Source organism: Haliaeetus albicilla, chromosome 9 (genome assembly GCF_947461875.1).
Source record: "Haliaeetus albicilla chromosome 9, bHalAlb1.1, whole genome shotgun sequence".
In the NCBI taxonomy this organism is placed as follows: domain Eukaryota; kingdom Metazoa; phylum Chordata; class Aves; order Accipitriformes; family Accipitridae; genus Haliaeetus; species Haliaeetus albicilla.
In genome coordinates, this window is record NC_091491.1 from 10353046 (window position 1) to 10376149 (window position 23104).

Here is a 23104-nt window from a genome sequence, read left to right on the forward strand (position 1 = left end):
GGTTCTACAAATCAAAAACTAGGTCAAGTCAGTTTTCTAAATGCCTGGCATTATGCTGATGGAAAGTTTGCCATCACTATATGTTTCTTTAGCCCATTCTCTATGAAAGAACAGTGTCTGGAGAGCAAGTGCTGAAAACTATTTATGCCATGTTTCATTTGGGGAAAATTAGAGCATCAGCAGCTGCTTTGTTCATCTATGCAGCCAGTGCTGCATGAGTGATGTTCAGCTGTCTGTCAGGGGCATAATACAAAAAAGATATTATGATCTAGGTGGTTTCTTTTATACAAAAGATAGGTCATTGCTGAATTAAATACTTAACAAAACAAAGCAACCTGGCCTTGCAGCTGCAATACTGATTGAAGAGTCCAGAAGCGAGATATGTACATGACCTAACTGTCATTTCTCTTCACTTCTGCATTGGGATAACTCTTGTAAAGCCGAGGAGAGGTAGACGTAAAAGTAGAATTTAACAGTGCTGTGCTGATTTGAGACTAGAATGTGGGAGGAGGAAGTAATAAGGTTACCTTTTCCTTTTGTCACTCAGCAAATTCACAGAGCTGACCCTGGAGAGAACAATGTGCATAGAGGCATCGGGGTATTACAGCACGTAATTCCACTGCCTCCACCACAAACTATAATTAAAACCCCTCTGATTCTTGCAACCCTCTTCCTCTCTGTTTTCATTTCCTCTCCAAGCAGGACTTCAGTTTAAATTTTACATCCTTTGGGGACTCTGCAATGAGTAAGACTATTTGAGTTGTTCTAGAGCTTTCTTAAGCTTTCCTCAGAGAAACTATCCAAGTATTTAGCAATGTGCATGAACTGAGAACTAGAAGCGAATATATCTAATTGACTTCTCAAAACTGAGGGCGGAGAGGAGGCCTGGAAAGAGGAATTTAAATTAACTCAGTTTCTCATACAGAAACTGCTATACCTCTAATGATGCTATTGAGATGACCCAGCTTGGGGGAGCCAAGTTACCGGAGGAGGTCACCCAAGCAGCCTCCACAAGTCTGAGGTTACTCATGCGGCCCTTTGGAAAGGGACAGGACCCAGTGCTGCAGATAGTGGGGGCTCTCAGGCGTGCAGGCAATGCAAAGAAAAGAGGTTTGTTTTCCATATGCTTTAACTTTTGGTCAGCCCTGAAGTGGTCAGGCATTTGAACTAGATGATCATTGTAGGTCCCTTCCAACTGAAACTATACTATTCTGTTCTATTGTAATTTCTTTTTGTACAGTAGTGATGTTTTAGGAGTTTGTAGTATTTACTAGAATTGGCAGTTATGTACACATCAGTCTAACACAAGCTCACGTGAGGACCTGAAGAAAAGAAAATTTGGCTTTGAGTAGACTTAGATTTGGCAGATTTGGGCCTAAAGATAAATGCTTATTTCTATGATAACCCTTTCTTATTGTGCTAATGGTGTTAATTAGGGTGCTAATTAGGCTGTGGTGTCTAACCTACAGCTTTTGTGTGTCCATGGCTTACCTGCCTGTGGCCATTTGCATCTGAACAGATCTCCTAGCTGTCATGGCCTGGAATAGGTGGGTCTTCTACCCAGTAGTAAAGCCTTCCGTTCTAGGGCAACAATCCTTTTTCATTTGCCAAAGAATATGAATAGCGTTGCAGGTTTTCAAGATAGTCCTGAAAGCAGCCCCAGCAGAAATACCTGTGGATTTTGTGCTGATTCACTTGTTTTCATTCTGAGGTCATAAACAAAGTTGGGACTTTATGACCACCTTTACTTTCTTTGTTGTGAGATGAAATGACAATAAATGGTTCACAAATTTGAGTAGGCCTAGGCTAAGTAATGCTGAGCAGCTCTTACCTTCCAGATTCTGGTTCTGGACATTCAAGGAAGGTTTCCAGATAGTTTATTAGTTATAGATTAGTTAATCTGCTACAGTTCTAAGTCAGTCTGGGCTTAACCCCTCCCTGTCCTGAAACACCACCCACAGCACAGTAGATAAAGCCTTCTAGTTGTCTAAGCCTACACCAGATGCAAACCACTGCTGTAACACAGAAAGCAGACCTGAAAGTAGGCATTTGAGGACACTTTACCTTGTTTTCCTCCTTTCAGAGAAAGCCCCTACTGTTAGAAATGCTTTTATTTAGTCATAGAAATTATCTGAGTGCTCAGGGAATCGATCACAACTCTAACACTTCAGGTTCTTGTTAATTTTGAGCATGCCTTTGGAGGATATGTGCACTCCTCCCTTGGCAGGCCATTTTTATAACATAGCCCCATAAGAATTTGCCACCTTGAAAAATAAGCTGGGGAACTTGGTCACCTCCAGCTCCTTTCACTGGGAATCTTTCCAGGTAAGCTTTCCAGACTTCATAACGACAAATGTGAAATCAAGGCTCAGCAGGCCTAGTTGGGAATGACCCTCATACTCAACCACATGCAAACCCACCCCCTCCCAACTCCCCAAACAGGATTAGCACATATCTGTGTATTTCTTTTGTCAGTTCTCATATTGGACAGTTCCCTACTCCTCCTGGAGCTCACAGAGAGCTGTAGCATAAATACTTAGCTAATAAATTTGCCTCTATCTCAATAAACAATCTTTTCCTTTGGTGTCTGTAATCTACCTAGCATGATCCTGGTCTACCACTGGGCATCCTTGGCCCAGCCCCAACACAAGGGATTAACATTAATAGCTGTAAAATACACTTCTCATGCCATAAGGGAGATGAAACATTTCACACAATCCTTTCCCTTGGAGCAGACAACTGAGAGCACATACTATTGCAAAAGCACTCTGTGGTGTCAGTAAGTAATATTAAGAGGACTCCCTCTCCTCCCTGCACGCGTGCACACACACACACACACACACAAACCCTATGTACAATATCCCACAAGGTTAAGTGTTGTGCTGCTCAGGGCACAGCATTATATCCTGGTTGCCTAGAGGCAGTTGTTGGCTCAGTGAACGTGATCTGTCTAAGGCAGGAAATATAATCTCAATGGGAGAATGGGAGCTCCTAACAAAAGTCATGAACTCATTCACAATCCAGACATGCCCCAGGAGTTGGTTTTCAAGTGACCTAGTTTGCCCTCTGTTGTTATACATTTGTCCCTGTGGCACTATTTCACAGGCATAATAAAAAAAAAAGAAATTCAAATATGACTAATCGAAGACAAAATGTTGCTTTCAGCTGCCAGTTGGCAGCTTTCATCCTTGTGGTGGGTAGGTGGTTAAAGAAGTAGAAAGCAAATATTTGGATTCTGAAAACACTCTTACTGCACCTTTTTTGAGTGTTTATGTTTAAATAAACCACCAGCTGAATGGATGATTAATTCTAAAGCGATGGATACATATGAATGTAAAAAGGTCATTTTGTGTTCAAGCTAACTTTCTAGTGCAAAGCTGATACTCTACAGATTGGCAAAAGTGATTTTTCCTACTTACATGAAGAGAGTCAAACATCTTTATGTGGAGTGAGCTCTTGGTAGTGGGTTTTTTTAGGGGAGGAAAAAGAAAGAGAAACGCTCTAATGAACTCTCAAATGTTTTTACAATGAAATTAATTATATGACCATTCTTATCCTCACTTTATCATACCTAAGAATAAGCTAACAACAGAGGGAGAAAAAAATATAAATCTATCAAATAGGTGCAAACATGTCCTGAATCAGAAGTTTCCTGTGCATGCTCACACAGGGGGAGCACCGTTACAAACAGTCCCCGACTCTGGTTTATGGAGCCTTCTGACACTGAAGTCAGTGACCAACCTGGGAAATGTTCACACGCTATTTACAGATGTGCTGTCCTGGTCCTCACCTAGGCTAAGATCAATCCCTTCATGCAGAAGGCAGTCTGACAGACTCACTCTTTCCACTGTGGCCAGAAATAAGCTATTCCAGAGCCCTAAGAAAATCAGTATATGAAGGTTTTTTTCTGAGCTTCTGGATGCTGATCTGCACTCACTGTGTGAGTGTGAGCTCACAGGGTGAGCTCCTCTTCTTAATCCTTTAATATTTAAACCTGGATACAGAAGAATGAAGTTGCTGTAAAGTGTGTAAAGTTGCAGAATGTCAAAACTGGGAATATGGAAGGCTCAGTTTGCTCTCAAGCTAGGCATGAAGTAGGGATACCAAAAACTTGGATTCAGGTCTCAATTTTAAAAGCCCTCAGGTAAAAAGTACTGATGCAGTAAAACACCTGGGCATTGGACCACATCTAAGAAAGGCCTTTTACCCACGATCATTACTGATTCTAAGGACTGTAGATATTTCTACACAGCAAGTAGTGAGTCAGAGGCAGTTGCCCTTCTTAGGGTCTGAACAAGCTTTGCCTTGCTAATCTTGAAAAGGTGAAATTCAGCAGGAATCTATCTAGATGAAGGGAAAAGGAATCTACATCAAACAGGAGCCAAACAAGAGGATTTCTTGTAAGCCCTTGGGGATTCAGAAATGCTTTTTTTGACCCTGCTTTATCCTATAGTTTAGAGCTGCACACAATAATAAGTAATGGGAGAAAGTTAGTGCTCTGAACTTCCTGAATGTCAAGAGCCGTGATCAGAGATTCAGGCTGATTGCTTAGCCTTCAAACCAGTTCCTTCATCCTTGTACCAGAGTAGAAGGAATCCCCCACATTCCCCAGTATCAAGGGAAGGGGATCTCCCCACTACTGCAGTTAAGATTGGCAGGGTTGGATTTCTATGGCCTCATGTACCCTCTCCAAAAAAAGCGGTCTTGCTTCTTAGAGCAGGAGGCACTCACCAGTCCCAGCACTTTTAAGGTTACTTAATTTAGTTCACAGCCTGGTTTTCAGATATGCTTATTACAGAAAATGCTTACGACTGTAAACAGTGAGAAATATAGGAATATATCTCCATCAAGTTTACCCAGCGACTGGTACAGCTAAGACTTGCCCCTTGTCTTGTTTTGAATTAATTCCTAATAACAGACAACTTTTGACAAAATACAAGGTTTTAGATGATGTGGTTTGCTAATGAAAAACCACACAGACGGTTAACAAACACCAGGAGAGACCTAAACCCCAGTCAGGACAAGTCTTCTATTAGGTGAAATTGCAACAGTACCAGTCAGTTGTTATCTACCTAACCATTTGGCTTCAAATTCTCTATTATATGAGAGAAACTTGTATTTTGACATTATCTTCATTTATGTAAGCATGCTAGACTCTTGTATGTAAAGTAGACTATGGAGTATGGTAAAACAGCACTTCCCATTTAAGCGGTCTCAGACATGATAATGCTAGACATATTTGAAGGACTGGAAATGATAAAAAAACCCACCCCACAGACAGGATCTTTGGCACCCAGGAAGGAATCAGCTGCTCCTGCGCTCCTGCAAACAGACTCCCAAGGCATCAGATGTGTGCAAAAATACTTTTCACAGGAAAAGCAAAAGCATCACCAACTTTTTTTTTTTTTTTTTTTAACATATCACAGACATACCTAATCTCTTAGCAGGGGTGATTCTCTATGCTTCAACTATTTTATAATGTATTTTATTGAGGTGAAACTTTTTTTAATTTACAGACATTAAATTGCTTTCTTTTTGTGGTTCTTTTAGTGTTAACTATTGGTTTGTTTTCTGATGTTTTGCTTGTGTTTGTTTTCAGCTAGGAGAAGAAGTGCTTGGGAAGTCTGCTAAACTCAGGTAAAAATTACTATTACAAGAGACTACAAGCTAAGGTTTTCAAAGTATGGACTTGTTAGCTCAACTTCAGAGAGGACAGTTGATGTGGCAAGAGACAGTGAGCCCAAGCAGAAAGAAACTACTTCCTCAGGTCACTGGTGGTGGTGCATTTCCCCCCTCGCTGGGCTGATCTAGAAACTCAGGAAGTCTCGCTAGGCCTTACCATAAGTGTAATGAGTTGGGTGGTTAAATGTCCCTTGACTGTACCAGGAACTCTTGCGTGGCTAAGACAGCGAGTCGTACTGACCATTCCAAGGACTCTTGCTGCCCAGCGGAGGCTGGGGACGGGAGTAGGGATAATTTGTCCTCTCCTGACAACCTTGAGACATATCTCAGTTCTCTTCTAACTGCCTTGGAGTATCCCCTATCGGAATCCTAAGTCATTCTCTGACAGCCCTGGAGCCTTCCTTATCTGAATTGTAACTCATGTGAAATGGTACCAGTGCAGCTGGAATTCCAGTAATTTGCTAATGACTAAAGCCAATCATCTCCTGAACCTATAAACAGCAGTACTAAGTGAGACCCTTTGAGCTCTCCTGGACCGCAGCGGGCTGCAGTGAACATCTCCCTCTGAGTGGGACACCTCTCAGAGCTCGCAGACTCTTCAGTTTGCGAAGATCGGAGGTCCGCCGCCAAAAGCCAACGAGACTTGGGCTGATACTCTTTGCTCCTTGAGGCTCAACCTTTCGCCCGTTGAGAAAGACGCCGAAGTGTTTGATGTGAGTATTTTCACTGAACTCGAGAGGAATTTTTAACAGGTATACCTCTTTGACTCACTTCTATGTATATCTCTTAATGTCTTTGTGCATGAGTGTGTGTGTACTAACCCGAATATTCTATAGCAACTATATTACAAATACTGTTTTTCAAATCTATACATAAGTCACTGTCGTGAACTTTATTCAACTGTGAATGAATCTCAGGCTGCTATTATACTCATAATCCCTTTAGATAGAAACCGTTGACCAAGTCTGAGACTAGGACTCGATCCAGCCACACCTAGACTCCAACAGGAGTTTAGAAAGCAAGTGGGTCTCCTCTGAACCTCGTGACTCAACGGGAGGGTCTCCCCTACCTTTTTACGTTCCCTATCTCTGTACAAATCACGAGAAATCAATTCTAACTCGATTTTTCTTTGTATGTTTCTCTTTTACCCTATTGCATCCTCTCTCTCTGTATACATAATTTTAGTTTGATTCTAACTCAATTTTCCTTTGTCCATTTCATCCATGTATTAAGTAACAGAGTGAACCTTGCCATTGAATTCTGTGAAGTTGCACTTTTATATAAATTCCTATTAAATATTTTTTGCTAATACCTTGGGAGGTGATTCTTTAAGCGGTCCAAAGCACTCCATTTTCGTGACATCACCCAGAACTCCCTTGCCCTACTTCTTCTACAAACTCTAGAAATTAATTTTTTTAAAAGAATATGTATTTCCTGATCTTAATAGAGAAGGCGACTACTCAACAAAAAAATCCATTTTTAAGAACAAGTTTTTCTGAAATCAGACTAAGTTAAATCCTGAATAGCTTGTGATATCTCATAGAATCTCATCAGTAGTGCTAGTGAGCTAATACTAACTTATTTTAACATACAGAATGTTAAGTATGTAGTGGAGTAGATCTACATCAGAAAATTTCTGCACTAAACTTCTGTATTTATTTCTCTTCCCAGAAAAAAAAAAAACCACAAAAAAGAGTAAGTTTTCCAAATTGCTAACAGCCTTAGGAAGGATTTCTGCAATGAGAAATAAGCAAGTCTCCCAGCCTTAATCTTCCATAACATTGCCACAAGAAGAGCTGTCCATAAACTAGATTGCCTGTGTTGTTTCTACTTATTTTATGATGGACTCCTCTGATGTCTGATTAAGACAGAGATCTGAATTTGAAAGACCTGAATGCTCTTTGCTGTAAAAATGCTGAGCCAGCCTTGTCTAGCAACCTTTGACATATAAAGAGGGCTGGTAATTGCCACTTTCATTTCTAAATGTTGTAAATGACATAGCAAATTATTACTTGATAGGATCTACTTTTAGATCTCACTGTAAAAAGGAGACAATTTCAGAGAATAAATCAATTTTCTTCTCCTGTATTTGTGGTTTACACCTCATCCCCGCCCCGGATGTCTAATTACATTAGATAAATGTGTGTAAACATGAGCCTTACCCTCCATAATCCAACTCCTACCTTACTTGTTTATACAGAGGTTAGTAAGCTCAGTCTATTTACCATACTACTTAAAGTAATGTTTTTCATGCTCTATGCAACTTCATGGTCTTTTACCAGGAGTGAAAAGGCATGGAATTAGGGAATGATCATCTTTGATGGGTCTAGGTTCAATAACAGAGACTTTTAACTTACAAGTCTATGAGCAGAAATGCCAGTAAACAGATTTGCAGAAATATTTGATTTGTTTTCCAGGAGCATTAATTTTCATTTTTATCCTGTTTATCCTTCTGTGTAATAATTCCTCATTCCTGATTTGGAGAGGAGACTCATGCATTATCATTCAGAATGCCACAAAATTCAATTAAGGGCTGGCTGCAGCATCCCTTCTTGGTTTGTGAATGATTTACCTCCGTTGAGAAAACAGGATGACTTTTTCCACCACAAAGCATGGTTGCTAATTTTAACAGAGTAGACAGCCTTAAGCTATGCAAGCCATCATTAAACAATGAAGAAACATTAATAAAATTACTTGAGGGGTGGTGTCCTTTAGCCAGGAGTATAACTATCCCTTGAACACTTTAGGGACCAAGGATGTAAAGTAGTGTAACATCTCAGGTAATGTAGTTCCACATCCACCAGCCTCCAGCCTCTGCAAGCCCCACTCACTCCTCCAGCCGGATCCAGACTGCCTGACAACTCAGTTGTCTTTCATTCAAGTATCGCTGTTCTGCTGTCAGCACTTTAGCCATCTTTACCTCTGAGGTATATGGGCACCTGTCAGCTTGATGGAAGCAGTCTATATATAGATAGTGGATGAAGTGTTAATTCTGGTCTTCTGACATTATTATCATTCTTACTATTTATACGTTGATTTATTTTTCCAGATGACCAAAAGTTTCCAAGACAACCTTTCATTTCTCTTTTTAGAAAACTTAAGATATCTTTGAGCACGCTAGAAAATGCTCAACTTCACCCCCCGCCAAGCATTTAATCAGAATTTTCAGGCTTTTACCAGCATAGTGCATAGTCACGTTTTTTCTTCTTTATTTCACGACACGAGGGAGTGAGGCACAGATTAAGTGTTCTATTTAAAAATGCTTTGACACATTTTGTTGACGCCAAGACAATTCTGTTGAAGTATTATCATGATTTACTTGAGGTAAATCAGCAAATAACTCATGTTGCCCCATAGGGCCTCTCAGCTAAGTGTGTGTTTTATATACACAGAGCCCTATAGCTTCAGCAATTGGCACATTTCCTTCAAGTCAATGCAGAGATTACACAATAAGACAGAGATATTTAGAGAGATGCTGCTGGTGGTGTCTGAGCCCCTAGGCTTTGTTCAGGCAGCTCCAATCTGAATGGATCACTTCCATACCAAAAGAAAAAAAAATCTCTGGAGTGCAATGCAAAGTGTTTTCTATTAATGGCAACATGAATGTTATTGCCGAGCTGTGTTATGCTGGATGATTGTATGCAGCAGAAGGTAATTTAACTCACCAGAATTTTGCTTTGCTTTCCTCCCCCAGGTTAAAAGTCTGATCAGATGCTTGCTCTACACGCAAAATCATCAGATGACTGCAGCAAATGCCTCTCAGAACACAAAGCAGTATCAGGCAGGCAGCAGCTAAAACAAGCCCCCCGCCGCCAGGGGAAGCAAACAGTGGGGCTGTGGTTTCCCACCGATTTCCCCAGCCCTTAGTTGGTGGGGGGAGGATTATTAAACCCTTCTGCTTTGCTCTGAAGTGCTACAAATAGAACGGTAAATCTAAATAATGAGGTGCACGCTGTTCCCTTCAGTATGTGCTGCAGATGACAAGCAGGGACCAAAACCCACAAGGAAAACGTAAGTATAGCTGGAGGCTCTTGTGCCCACCATGGAGCTGACTCCTGAAGTGTGTTGACATATATACCTTGTACTTGTGTTGCACATCCTGTAATTGTGACTGCCTTGTGGTTTAAGGGAGGCCGTTCATTCATGCCAGGATACTCTTTGCACCAGTAACGCCCCCATTACATGGCTCAGCACCGACTCTGACAAGCTACAGAAAAGGGAGGTTGTATCCTGAGATCGGAGCAGCAGTTCTCAAACTATTCCCTGACTTTCCCCCTCTTCTGCCTTCTGCTCCCCTGAGGAAGGTGGCAAGTACGATTGCACCAGGACCACTTTCGCCATGATGGTCCCTATGGGTTCTCAAGCCCAGCCCACAAGGACCCTTGGCCATAAAGAGCCTGATGGAGGGTCTTCTGAAGGGGACTACTTCTCATGCCTGCCCCCAAATAAATCCTATCTGCTCCGGTTTGAGATTGCCCATGTTAGACTGGGCTTGGTTCAAAAGCTCCGAGACCTGCCTGTGATCATTAGCTAGAGAGCACATCTGAGAGCTGTCAGCTTTCAACTGCCAGCAAAGGGAGATTGGACAGGATTACACCAAGGCTGATGTTTTTTCTCATGTATTGGCCTACACCTGAGGCAAACTACTGCTCTGCTCATTGACTGCAGGCACTTAAACCCCTAAAGTTGGGTTTCTGGAAGTAGAAAGCTCAGAAAGAGGGTGAGTGCCTACAGAAACATGCTGAGGGGTAAAATCTAGCTACCCTCTCTAGGACTGATCAGAGTCATGTATGGGGCCATTGATGCCTCATCCAAACTTCTATTTAACTGGCATGCGGTGAATATGTTGGACAAACTCAACTACCCATGTCTGAAAGTAGCATTATTAAGAGCAGGTGTAACTATTCATAAGCAAGGGATAGGTCTGAGCCACTTGCCAGCTTTGTTACTTCAGTGAATCAGAATTAAAGGGTAGGGTCCTTTTTTCCCTATAAGTATTGAGCTAGAAATTTATGGCTACTTTCAGAAGTGATTCAAGTCCTTCATATTACATGAAGGAATACATGAACAAAAGTGTTTTCACCTGTGAGCAGTCAAAGGCTAAGAGGGCGTCTTCAGCAACATACACACAAATTCACACTCTCTCCCTCTCTTGATCAGGATCCTCAGCTGAGAATTGAAAGGCCACTTTTCAAGGCTCTCCTCTTGTGTGTGTCTAAAGCACCAGTTTGTGAGGTTTTGGAGTGGATTAATCTCCCTCTATTGAACCTGATAAAACTTTTCTGATAGAAAGCTGATTTCTGATTTAGACTCAGCTCCTGTCTGCATTATCAAAAATATTCCTGACCATTCCTCCACACTCCTTAAGTCTTTCAGTGAGATTCAGTGTATCTCATCAGTTATTGGCAATTAGTGATCCTGTTAATAGCAGTTCCCAGAGTCCCAACCAAAGCTAACATGATGACAAGACATGATCTCAGCATGCTGAATCATTTTTGTAGGGGGACCTGACATTTTCAAAAGAGGCTTTAGCTACTTGCCATTTTCTGGGGTAATTCCTATATATGACCTGGCATACCTGGGCTGAGTACATCTACTCTGGCTAATGCTTCCTGAAATGACACATTTCAGAATAAGTCTATGTTATATGTTTGGATAAGTGCTTCATGAGCTGTTTGTCTTTGAGAATGAAAAGCAAATTATTCTTAAAAAGTGAGAAAAAAGAAAGAAAACATGTCTAAGTGAAGATTTTACTGTTTTGGGGCTCTGGTTTGGAAGTAGAGCTGATTGCCAAGTTACTGGATAACATAAATTCCCTTTCAATTTTTTTGCAATTTGGAAGCTAATACAACTCCAGTGAAAGTTCCTAATGTTATTTTTCCTCTCTTAACCTAATTAACAAACTGAAAATTTATGTAGTCCTAAATGGAATTACTTTCTCCTAAGCACTGCAGAGAGAGTTCTCATGTACCTATTAAAGCATGGGTATCGATGCTAATGCTTCACTCCAGCTACAATACCTGAATTCTCTTCACAGGAATAATACATCAAAATTGCCCTGTCTGAGGCCATGCTCCTTTATGATGCAACCTGCTAACATTAACTCAGGACAGTACCACCCTGCCTCCATTATTATTATTTTAAGTGTTGAATTGGAGTTGTTAATTTTAGCATATTTACCTGCTGAACATTTAGAAAAGCCTGGGTGTGGCTCAAAAATCTGTTACGTTTTTAAAGAACTAAAAAAACCCCACCTCCAAATGCTTAGTTTTCATTTCATAAGAGGCTTCAAGAACTCTTTTGATTAAATTTTTAAAAAACAATACCAAATAAATTGCTTAAAGTCTCAGACAGGAATAATTTTTTTCTTGAACATGATTTTTCAATGATGGCTTTTTCAACAGAGTTGTATTAAAACAGGATTACTTGTTAACAAGTACCTGCCATCACTTTTAGAGTGATATTCTAGGGTACTACCAATACTGTGCTAATAGCTTCACATGCAGTTAGTTTCTCAAAAACAGATTTAACACATTTCCAAACAGAAAATGTGTGTATTATTTTGTGGCTTAAATCTGTTTTATCGTGATACCACTTCCAAAATATTGAAGGCATAAAATGGTTTATGGTCCAAAAGATAAACTAGCACAAGCCACTATGTTGGAACATAGGGAAGGATCTGAGAAAGTGCTAAAAGCATTATTACAGCTACAGAATGGACTCTTAAATCTTTTATGCAACTTGATCAGTTCCCACTGGAACCACACTGTATAGCTTTCATAAATAAACACCCAAAGTTGCTGTACACAGTGTTTCCGGACTATAACAGACTGCTTTTGTGCTTTAACAGGTTTTGTGTTAAATTGTAAACTACAAATGGCCCCATGAAAAATTCTTTTTTCTAGCATGCTGCTTGTGAATGGCATGTCATCTTTCTTGATGATCAACAAAACAATCACATTTGTATAACACTAAACAGTCAGCCGCTTCATCCTCCATGGAAGTGCCGCAGCTCATGCAGGCTGGGAGGACCAGCCCAGCAACATCGTCCTCTCCGAGGGAAGAGACTGGTTTCCTGAACTGGAATTTGCCCATGGCAACGAGATTAAGGAGATGATTCCTCTCCCACCTTGGTTTTTTTGACAGGAAAAAGCAGTGGAGAATAACCCTCCATTTCTATCTGCTCAACCATTACAACACTAAAAGCCTCCATATGTTGAACTGTCTTTTGCATGTAGAGAAGGCATTCAAATCCCTGGCTTATTACTCAGTGTTTTCAACCAAACCTGTTAAATGAGTTTTGGTTCGTCCATTTTCAATAGAACAGTTTAACCTTATAGTAGACCATACTTTTCCAGCTCATTTTTTAAATGGCGCGCTCTCCAAAAGATCAGGCTGTAGCGGAGATCTCCCATCCTGTACTGGCTACAGCTCAATGATTTGCAAAGCACAAAATTCTATGTCCTGCAGGCTCCAGCCCCCAAACTGCCCTCCTCACCATAACTCTGTGTGCTTGCATTGCACTCACCCTCCTCCCCACCCAAGAAATCTGGAAAAATATCTGTCAGAGAAAAGGCAGTTTGTCCAAACTATTATAATGGTTTGGTTGAAGCTCATACTGTGTGCTCCCAAGTAAAACATAATCTGTTTTTTTTAAACTCTAAGCACCGCTGTTGATTTAAAAACAGTAAAAAGAATGCAGGTGACTTTGTGAAGATGTACTCTGGAGAGCAGTGTGAGAAGAAAAAACACACAAAGGTGGTTTCAGAAATAAGGACTTTTGCAAGGAGTTTTTGGAACATCTGTAGTAGTCTAAGACACATGAAAAGCATCCAGACCATAAAAATTGAAACAAAACATTTTGTAAGTGAACAAAACATTTTAAGTGCTGTACAAAGAGAGAACGAAAATCCGTGCAGTATAATTATGTATTTTATAACTCTGAATTAGTGACAGAAAGGTAAAAAGGGAAAATTAGTGTAGCTCTCTTTTAAGGGCACTGATGAGATTTGACCTCACCCTTAATTTAATTTAGAGGCAGAAACAGGTATTCTGTTAATGTTCTCCCATGAGTCAGTATAACATGTTAAACTCTGCTACACGTAAGGCAAAAACATATGTGGCTCACCATTGTGTAGAAAGCATTTTAGTCTAGGGGATAGGATGACTGTGCCTATCTTTTTTTTTTCCAGAAGAGAATAAAAATATGGCTGTGTACTATATACCACATAGTACGCAGATGGTGGTACTTCAGAGAACAGGAGGTGAATGAGTGGAAGGATCAGCAATTTTGAGTAGAACTTCTGTATAAGCTGTGAATGAATACAGCCTTCCTACCATGGAGTGGCAATGATCTCAGCACAGTAGCAGCAAATAATTTGTCCCAGAACAGTTAAGTTTCTTAGCCTAAAGCAGAAATAACATTTTAAAATATACGGTCTCCACCCCTGAAACGCCTCTAGGCTGTTCTCTTGGCCAGAGTATGCTGACAGCTTGGAGAGAGAGAGATGAAACAAATATCAATGGTCTAGTGCATGAGGATCAGCCAAGACTGATGTCCTGCTGTGTTAGGATCTAGGCATACATGTAGTAACTACTGTTTTTCTCTGAACCTCCTACCGTTTAAATAGAAAGGATCATTATCTGTGTCTTGCAGAGTAATCAAGAGATTTGCTTTAAGTCTCTGATGAACTTGTTGCAGAGCCAGAAACTCAATCTGAAGGCCTAAAAATTGAACTTCAATTGTCTAAAAACCAGAGACATCCACAACAGACCAGTGGAAGTAGCACAGGACTTGCAAAAGAGCTACGCTGATCTGAAGTGGCAACTGGAGGAGCATCTCGAGTGACGTTTGTGCAGCTGAGTCCCAGCCATGCATCTTGGCCTTTTCCCTCAACAGATGGACAGCAACAGGGAGATACTTTCAAAACCGACTTCATGTGTTAACAAGTTACAGATACAATCTCTGTTCCTGTAGGACTAATACAATTGTTCTGCACCTTCACTGAACACAGGAAAAATCTGCAGGAATTTAGACACAAAACAGCCGATTTCTATTGTGCTGTACTTCAAGCCATTTCTGAGCTCACAGGAGAGGAGACAGAAAAATGAGCAGCCATTTGAAGCATGTGCTGCTATTAATGCTCCCTAAGTCCACTTCACCCATGTAGCTACTGTTAAGCATATAGTATAAAGTGGACTTGAACAATAACATTGGATATTTCCTTCCCCCTGCACACTGCAAAAAGTAAAGTTCCTGAAGAGTTTTTAATTATAATTCATACAAAAATGCATTGCCGCTGCCTCCTGACATACTTAGGAAGGACACCGTCATAAGGAAATGAAAGAGAAGTAAGTTTTGCCCCACAGCCAGAAGGAAAAAACATACCGTTTCCTGTATGAGTGGAAAACAAACATTGAGAGAATACAAGTGGATATTTCAGAACTTCCATTGCATGTGTCCATGCACATGGACAAGGCATAATTTAAAGAGCTATGGTGTTGCTGAAGCTGGGGACACTTTTGTTGATGTCTGTTGAGAATCACTGTTATATAACTCATATCCCAGCACAGAGAAATGTCAGAGACCTCCAGCAAAAATATAACTTGGAAAAATTTGTCATTACAGATGGTCTAAATTATACTGCACAGCACAGACTGTCTTTTCTCCTACAGCATTTTGCAGGTTGTGTATGTAAGAAATTCTCTATTCCCTGCTATAGAACTAGGAAATGAATCCTGAAATAATTTCTAGTGTAAAGTCAGCAGATATAAAACTAATGAATGAGTCTTGACTCAACATGACTTTCTCTGGGTGCCAAACTAGACCTTAAACTAGGGCAGGCTAAGATCTACCAGTTCTGATGTGATGCTGCAGACATCACAGAAAACAACAAAAAAAGAATGAGTGGATATTTTGGTCAGTGTTTATCAGGGTCAGCTGACAACTTCTTACATAGACAGATGTGCTGATTTAGGTTAGGTACATTTAACTGTGGCTTTGTTTCAAAAAAAAAAAAAATGGGCCTGCATGGCAGCTGCAGGAAGTATCACCTAGCCAGCAAAGCCAAAGGAGTTAAAAGTGGTTTTTTTGGGACACCACACATATTGAAAAGTACCTTGCAAAATCTGTGCCACCCTTCATGGCCTTCCAAAGACTCATTCTTTCCTCATGGACCTTTCTCCTGCTATCCTACCACCTTCAGGATTCATGTTTACTTCCTCTGCATTGATTCTATCCATGAAAGTATAAGGCTGCCTTCAGCAGACTGTGTCTCTTATCCTCCTCAACTGACTCCTTAGTATGTTCACAGTGATGCCTTATGTCTGCTTTGATTGTCTACTGGTCAGAAGTAGTTTTGTCCACAATCCTGTGAATGTAACAACCCTCACTGGCTTTGAAACAGGCCTTAGATGAGGAAGAACAGAAGTCGCTAGCATCTTTTCAGTAGACCATAAGGTGATTAAAAAGGTAATAGAAAAAATTCCTTTGACTTCTGTTTGCATAGCTCCTCCTGAAAAGTGGGGAAAGTAAGAGAAATTTAGAGCCAGTCCATAGTCTACTATAGAAATTAACTTCAATGAGAATAATGTTGCTTACAAACCCAGGAAGCTGCACTGCATAGGAAATAGAGCATGAAAAGGATTTGTGCTGTGATGTCAAGATTAGAGAGAACAAGCAACATGAATTAGCAAGTGGAATGCAAATATTGTACACTGAAGTGTAACTTCAGTGTAATATCAGAGATGTGGATGCATAAGGCATTGGAGAGTCTCTAAAGTAATATTAAAACTGCTGCTTTCTTCTGACTGCAGTCCATGCACAGTGGCTTAGGTGCCCCTAGCCTCCATTGATCTGGAGTTGGTGCTTTCTCCTTACACTTCTTCAGCAGTTTTTATTGCATGAAATTAGAGATTTTGCTTATGCGGATACTTTGCATTTGGGACAGTGACTTGCTCACAAGAACACGTGGAGATTGACACATCTTGGCTTTGGACAGAGACAAGAGTAACCAACCAAAGATAACATATAGGTCCTTTAGAGAGTGGTGGGGGGAAGAAAAGCAGAGTCATGAGAAAGTGAGTGTGCTAGTAAGCACAAGCTAGGCTGCTTTGTTGGCCAGGTGGATCAGTAACTAGAGACAACAGTCTCAGCCTTCTGTGCTTCTCTTTGCACCTCCTTGCAAGATGAAGGAACGGGGCAGCATTTAATTGAGATGAATTTTTCTAATGCATCATTATTTAGTTTCAGGGCCTTCTTGCCCCTGAACATGGAGCTCAGAGTTGTATGTGTAATGCTGCACTTACAATAAAGCAACTACTTGAATGCTTTACTGAATCAGGGCCATGGTATACTAAAAGCTTTCTGTAATTGGAAGGGTTGAACTAGGAACCTCCTGAATGCAGACAAGAAAAATTAGTTTTATTGTGTAAAAAATCATTTTTAAAGGCTTTCCGTGCTTTATGGGCTTGGGGCAGAAGTATTTAAAAATGTGAGAAAATGTTACACAAGTTTCCTTTAATTCTGCAAGAATGGAGCCTATGTTTTTAAAGGAACGGCTCTAGGTCTAAGCTTGTCCATGCCTATAAAAGCCCATTGATAAATTTAAGATCAGTTGGATGACCATCATTACCTCCTTGTTACGAAGCTCTCCGCTTCTCTTGATCTGTGAGCTCCAGATTTGAATACTGAAATGACAGGTTTAGGGCTCATGCCATATTATTCCTCCATATTCTCCCTTCATTTACAGGTTTAATGCCATAGAAATTGTCTTCTCTCACCTTAATTACTTGACCTTCTCCCTGTAAATGGCGTAGTTGCGCTGCGATGACTGCACTTGACTCAACAGCTACCTTCTGTGTGCATTGCTCTTCCCTACTTGACCCAAAAATCATCTCAGTACTTCATTTTTGGAGGCATTTCATTGCTTTTCCTTAAGGAAATTAATTCCTTCCTTGTACAAGAAAGCTGACTGCTGTTTTCCACTTGAATACTTTTTTAGGCAGAGAGGGGAGGAGGAATGAAGTGGGTGATTTGGGGTTTTAAATCAATAAATTCAAACTCCCAAAATACAGTACTAGTGCAAAGGGGCAAGTATGTAATTTTCTCAGTAGCAAATAGAGCTACATGTATCTAAATCCAAGACATTCATCAGCTCTTTTATAGGATAAGACAAGGCTCAGAAATGATTTTCTGTTTAAGTACGTAAGATCAAACATGTTTGTCATTTTAGCCTTCTCTTTATTCTATCTGATTTCAAGATCTTCAGACAGACTCTCTTTAGATGTCATTGCTTCAAGCTTCTGCTTTTATCACATTAACCACTCTTCATGAGCTTTTACACATCAAAATGTCTTTAGATACATTGTTGAAGAGAGACTACTTGTGAAGACTTCAATAAAAAGTTAGAGAATCTGTGTCTGCAACTTTATACAAATACACTTAGAGAAAAAAAAAACCAACAGTGAAACCAAAATAAAACCCAAAACAAAAATCCACAATGCTGCATTCTTATTGTGTTTTTTTCAAGAAGGAGAAAAAAAGACGTTTTCATTATGCTTGAATACAGCTTTGTCAGTGTGCAAAAGCCCAGAAGCGGTGAGCCATCTCACGCCTGTCAGATTCTTAAATTTTTGGAGCTTAATACTTTTGCCTTTTTGAACTATTCCCTCCCTGCTGTACTAAGCAGATGGTTATACCAAGCTCTGTAATTAGAAAGACCTCCATTTCCTAATGGATTGCCTAGACTTTTGCTGATCTGCATCTCCAGGTATGTGTTGGTCCTGCTTCTATTTAAGTTTTTGACTACAGAAAATCCTTCCTAGCTAGTAGAAAGGGCTAGGCTTTGCTCTAAATGGTTTTAACCATTAACCATTCTGTCTGAGGACAGAACTGGCCTTTGTAAGATCATTTGGCAATTTCATCACTGGTTGCCATCACTCGTGCTTCACCAATACCTTGCAATTAACACTAATGAACAGAGGACAACAATAACAACATGTGCATGGCATTAAAGCTCTCTCATCCCTCACACAAGCAGGTTTGGACTCCCCTCTGGCTAAAGGGTGCATTTGTACATGGAAAGAGACTGTTTCCAGAGCACATCAGCATTGTGGTATCACAAGGAGACCAGTACAGTGGCAGCATATTTCCATGGTAAATATTTCATATTGGCAGTTTTATTATCAGTTACAGATTCACTTATTTCTGGAATAAGTCTGCTATTTTTGACACAACTGCTTGTAGTCAGACTAGAGTACAAGGAGCATTAGAAAGAAACTTCAAAAGCATTTTCAGGATATTTTTGTGCATATGCATGTAGGTAGATTGATGATAAGCTAAATAGCCAGCTGGGCTGTGTTGATTGTGGTAGTGAAATATAGCACCAGGATTTGGTAGAGGATGAAGGGAAGCTACCTTTCTTTCATCAGCATCCATGAGGTGCTGGAATCACACTGAAACATACACTGTGACACTGTGATGTATCAGCCTGTTAAATAAGAAAAGGTCTAGCCATTACACCTGCATTACTAGGCATAAGAGCCAAATGCATCCAGCTGTCTGAATGCATTGTCCTGCATTTACCTCCAAATAACTGAAAAAGTAAACACTGGAGCTATGTTTGAAAAGGATAATTTAGTTCCTTGCATTAAAAATAAATAAATAAATAATCACATATACATGGTCATCTCCAAGTTCTGCTGTGGAGCTGGTCACCCAAGGGAGGCCACTTGTAAGTGAATGACTGTAATTTGTTAGTACAAGGATAAGCACTACAGTGGTATGCAAGATGTAAAGCCACAGCCTTACTATGTTGATTGCTTATTTCAGGAGTAAGAAGCTATGCCTTGAGGAGCTTAGAGTGTGATTAGGCAGTCAGAGTGGAAGCATTTATGTTCCAGTTACTAGAATAAACCAGTACCTAGATGGTCATTCACACAGACCTTCCTGGTTAGAAAAGAAACATGCATCTCCTACGTCTTTGGCAAATATTTTCCTCCTTATTCTGTAGGTGTGTGAAGAGCACACAAACCCCTTGCTCTCAGCTGAGCCTGGTTGCATAGCCCAAGCCTCCCACACACTATTTTCAGAGCATGTTGCCTGCAGGAATTATAGAACAAAGGTGTTATTAATCACTAGGAGCAGTTTTTCCTCAGTCATTTAAAATCTTCCAGTGCAGAATGTCCCATAATGTCTCAGCTGTTAGCAATCAAGTCCCAATATTACGAATTCACAATCCTAATCAGTTCTGAGATTAAACACCCCCTGCATCAACCCATCCCTCAGAAATATGACTAAAAACACTACTTGCCAGAAAACTAACAAAAACACCTCACCCCACACTCTCCCAACTCATCCAGTGTGAAGATAGTAAGTAGAGTGACAGTGTTTGTTGCTAATTTTTTCTAAAGAATACCACCAGCTTGTCTGATGTGTAAATCATTGTTGGTGAACTGCTGATTTTTATTCTTGTATCTCTTTGGAAATCAGGAGAGCACTGTAATATGAATGAATTTAAAGAATGAAAGAAAACAAAGGGAGTCTTAATTTGTTTCATAATTATTAAATTTCTAGCCATGCTACACTGGTCCCTGAAGCACATAACAGTACTCTGTTTCTCGGAGTTTGATTGTTGATGTCCCTTAAATATATTTGCATAGAACAAAAAAAATTTGTATTTAAAATATTGCCATAAATGAGACCCAAAGGAAACATCTTTTCTTAATTTAACTGCAGGAAAGGTTTGAACTAAGATGACCTAAATGGTAAATGCAATTGTGTTCCATTTTCATGCTATTTGGAGAAGACTTTGAGCTCAGAACATAATGTTTTTTCAATTCCTCTTCCCTGTTAATTTGGGAGGTTAATTATGTGACATACATGAAGCACCTCAGATTAATGATAAATAATTTGGTGTTTGAAAGAGGCTGTGTCAACATAGGATAGGGATAGGACTGTAGTTAGGAACAAAAAAAAAAAGACCATTCAGTGCCTTCACAGATAAGGACACTTGGCATGCATTTGAAAGGCACAGCAGCAAATCATTAACTTTGAGAATTGTTTTCTAGCAAGTTTTAAGCCCTGATTTATCAAAACGAGGAATGCTCACTCCAGGCTGTTAACTGTTCCTGATAATCTGGTTCCTTGATTCCTGAAGTGGGGACTGGATGTGTCTGGGATAAAGGCTGGGAGGCAGATGGCTGAGCAAGTCCTATGGAAAGGCAACTAAACTAGAAGTGCAGGAAGGCCATTTATTTTATTGCTTTTTGTTCTGTATTTGTATCAATTTGTTTGTTTGTTTGTTTCTAAAAGGTTCTTTGTTTGATCTCTTCTGATAGCTGCAGGTGTGCAAGTGTGACAGCAGGAAGGTCATCAGCTGAGAAAGGGTGAGTAGTGCCGCAGCCATTACAGTATGACTGTGCGTCTATTGTTCATCACCATTTCTCATGTTTGTTTATAGCTGCAAACAAATATAATGCCAAATTGCGTCGGGGAAAAAGCTTAGAACAGATCCCTAGGAATTTAGCTGGAAATAGCTGAAGGAAAGACATGCGTAACTGAAGAAGGAGCAGCATTATGGTGAGCATGCTGTGGTAACACCAGCTGATCAGTCCTCTCAGCAGACCAGCCCACTGCTAACTGCACACTATACTGCTCCATTAGCAACAACTTCTTGGCTATAAGATCACTTGCCATTTCCTGATTATTTTTTTTCTCACATATTTAAATGTTCTTAAACTCTGAATGGTCTATCTCCCAGTTAGGTTTCTGAGCAAAAAGTGATTTGTATATGTGTCTGCACTGGCCCAGAAATTATCTATTTGTGGTTTGCTCCGATTGCTTCTGACAGCAATACCTCTGTTCTCCAGCTTGCCTCTCCCGCTGAGCGCATGCACCATGCTGAGCACATGCACCAAGCAGTGTGCCCAGGTGGCCAAGAAGGCCAACGGCATCCTGGCCTCTATCAGAAATAGTGTGGCCAGCAGGAGCAGGGAGGTGATTGTTCCCCTGTACTCGGCACTGGTGAGGCCGCATCTCGAGTACTGTGTTCAGTTTGGGGCCCCTCACTACAGAAAAGACACCGAGTTGCTGGAGCATGTCCAGAGAAGGGCAACCAAGTTGGTGAGGGACCTGGAGCACAAGTCTTATGAGGAGCGGCTGAGGGAGCTGGGGCTGTTTAGTCTGGAGAAGAGGATGCCGAGGGGACACCTTATTGCTCTCTACAACTACCTGAAGGGGGGTTGTAGTGAGATGGGTGCTGGTCTCTTCTGTCAGGTGGCTGGTGATAGGATGAGAGGAAATGGCCTCAAGTTGTGGCAAGGGAGATTTAGGTTGGATATTAGGAAAAATTTCTTTACCAAGAGGGTTGTCAGACATTGGAATAGGCTGCCCAGGGAAGTGGTTGAGTCACCATCCCTGGAAGTATTCAAAAAGCATGTAGACAAGGTACTCCAGAACATGGTTTAGTGGGCATGGTTGATGGTTGGACTCGATGCTCTTGAAGGTCTTTTCCAACCTAAATGATTCTATGATTTTATGCTTCAAGCCGAAGGGCCAGCCATGGAATAGAATAAAAAGCAGTTAGCACAGAAACTGCTTAACTACACCCACCTGACTTTGGTGCATGCACATAGCTTACCAAGGCAGCTGATCACCCACCTCAATAGTCCATAACTAATAGACTAGGTACACAAGGTGATCTGGACTGATTAGCATGAAGACCGGTCTGTCTGACAGATGAATCCAGACACACAGCAATGGGATCACACAATTTCCATCCAGATCTCAGTTTGAACAGTTGGCCTCTGGGAATCATTTCAGTGAACTGCATATGGAGTAATGAAAGGCTAGGTGATGGGTGGGTATCCAGTCTTTCTCGAAGGATCCACTAGCTACCTGGAGCTAAAAGCTTCTTCAGAAGCAGGTAAACTGGGTATTTCTGAGTTAAATCCTCCAATGCTTGCTCATTGGGCATTTTTCATATATAAATCTATGCCTACCTCAATATTCATTCTGCAGTTGCATTTCCATTTATATCTTCTTATGAGGAGTCATATGCCAGTTAAAAAGGGGAGGGGGGAAATGAAAATGGAGAGCAAATAACTTGCAATAACGTAAGATAAAATTGTTACCTTACAAAGGAAATGTGTGACACCCAGCACACCAAAAGGTATTACTTCCTTAAATAAGGCTGGGTTTGAATATCATACACTGAATGTTGCAGAAGATTAAATGCTAATAATCAGATCAAAAGTGGATATATGAGATGGGAGATGAGGCTGGGAAATTGCTTGCCAGAGTGAACAAAGAGGAGGACAGGAGTAAAGTTATTAGCTCAATTAAGGAGAAAGATGGTTTGATGAAAACCTACACTCACAGAAATAAATCAAGTATTTAGAATATCTAAAAAAAAAAAAGAGA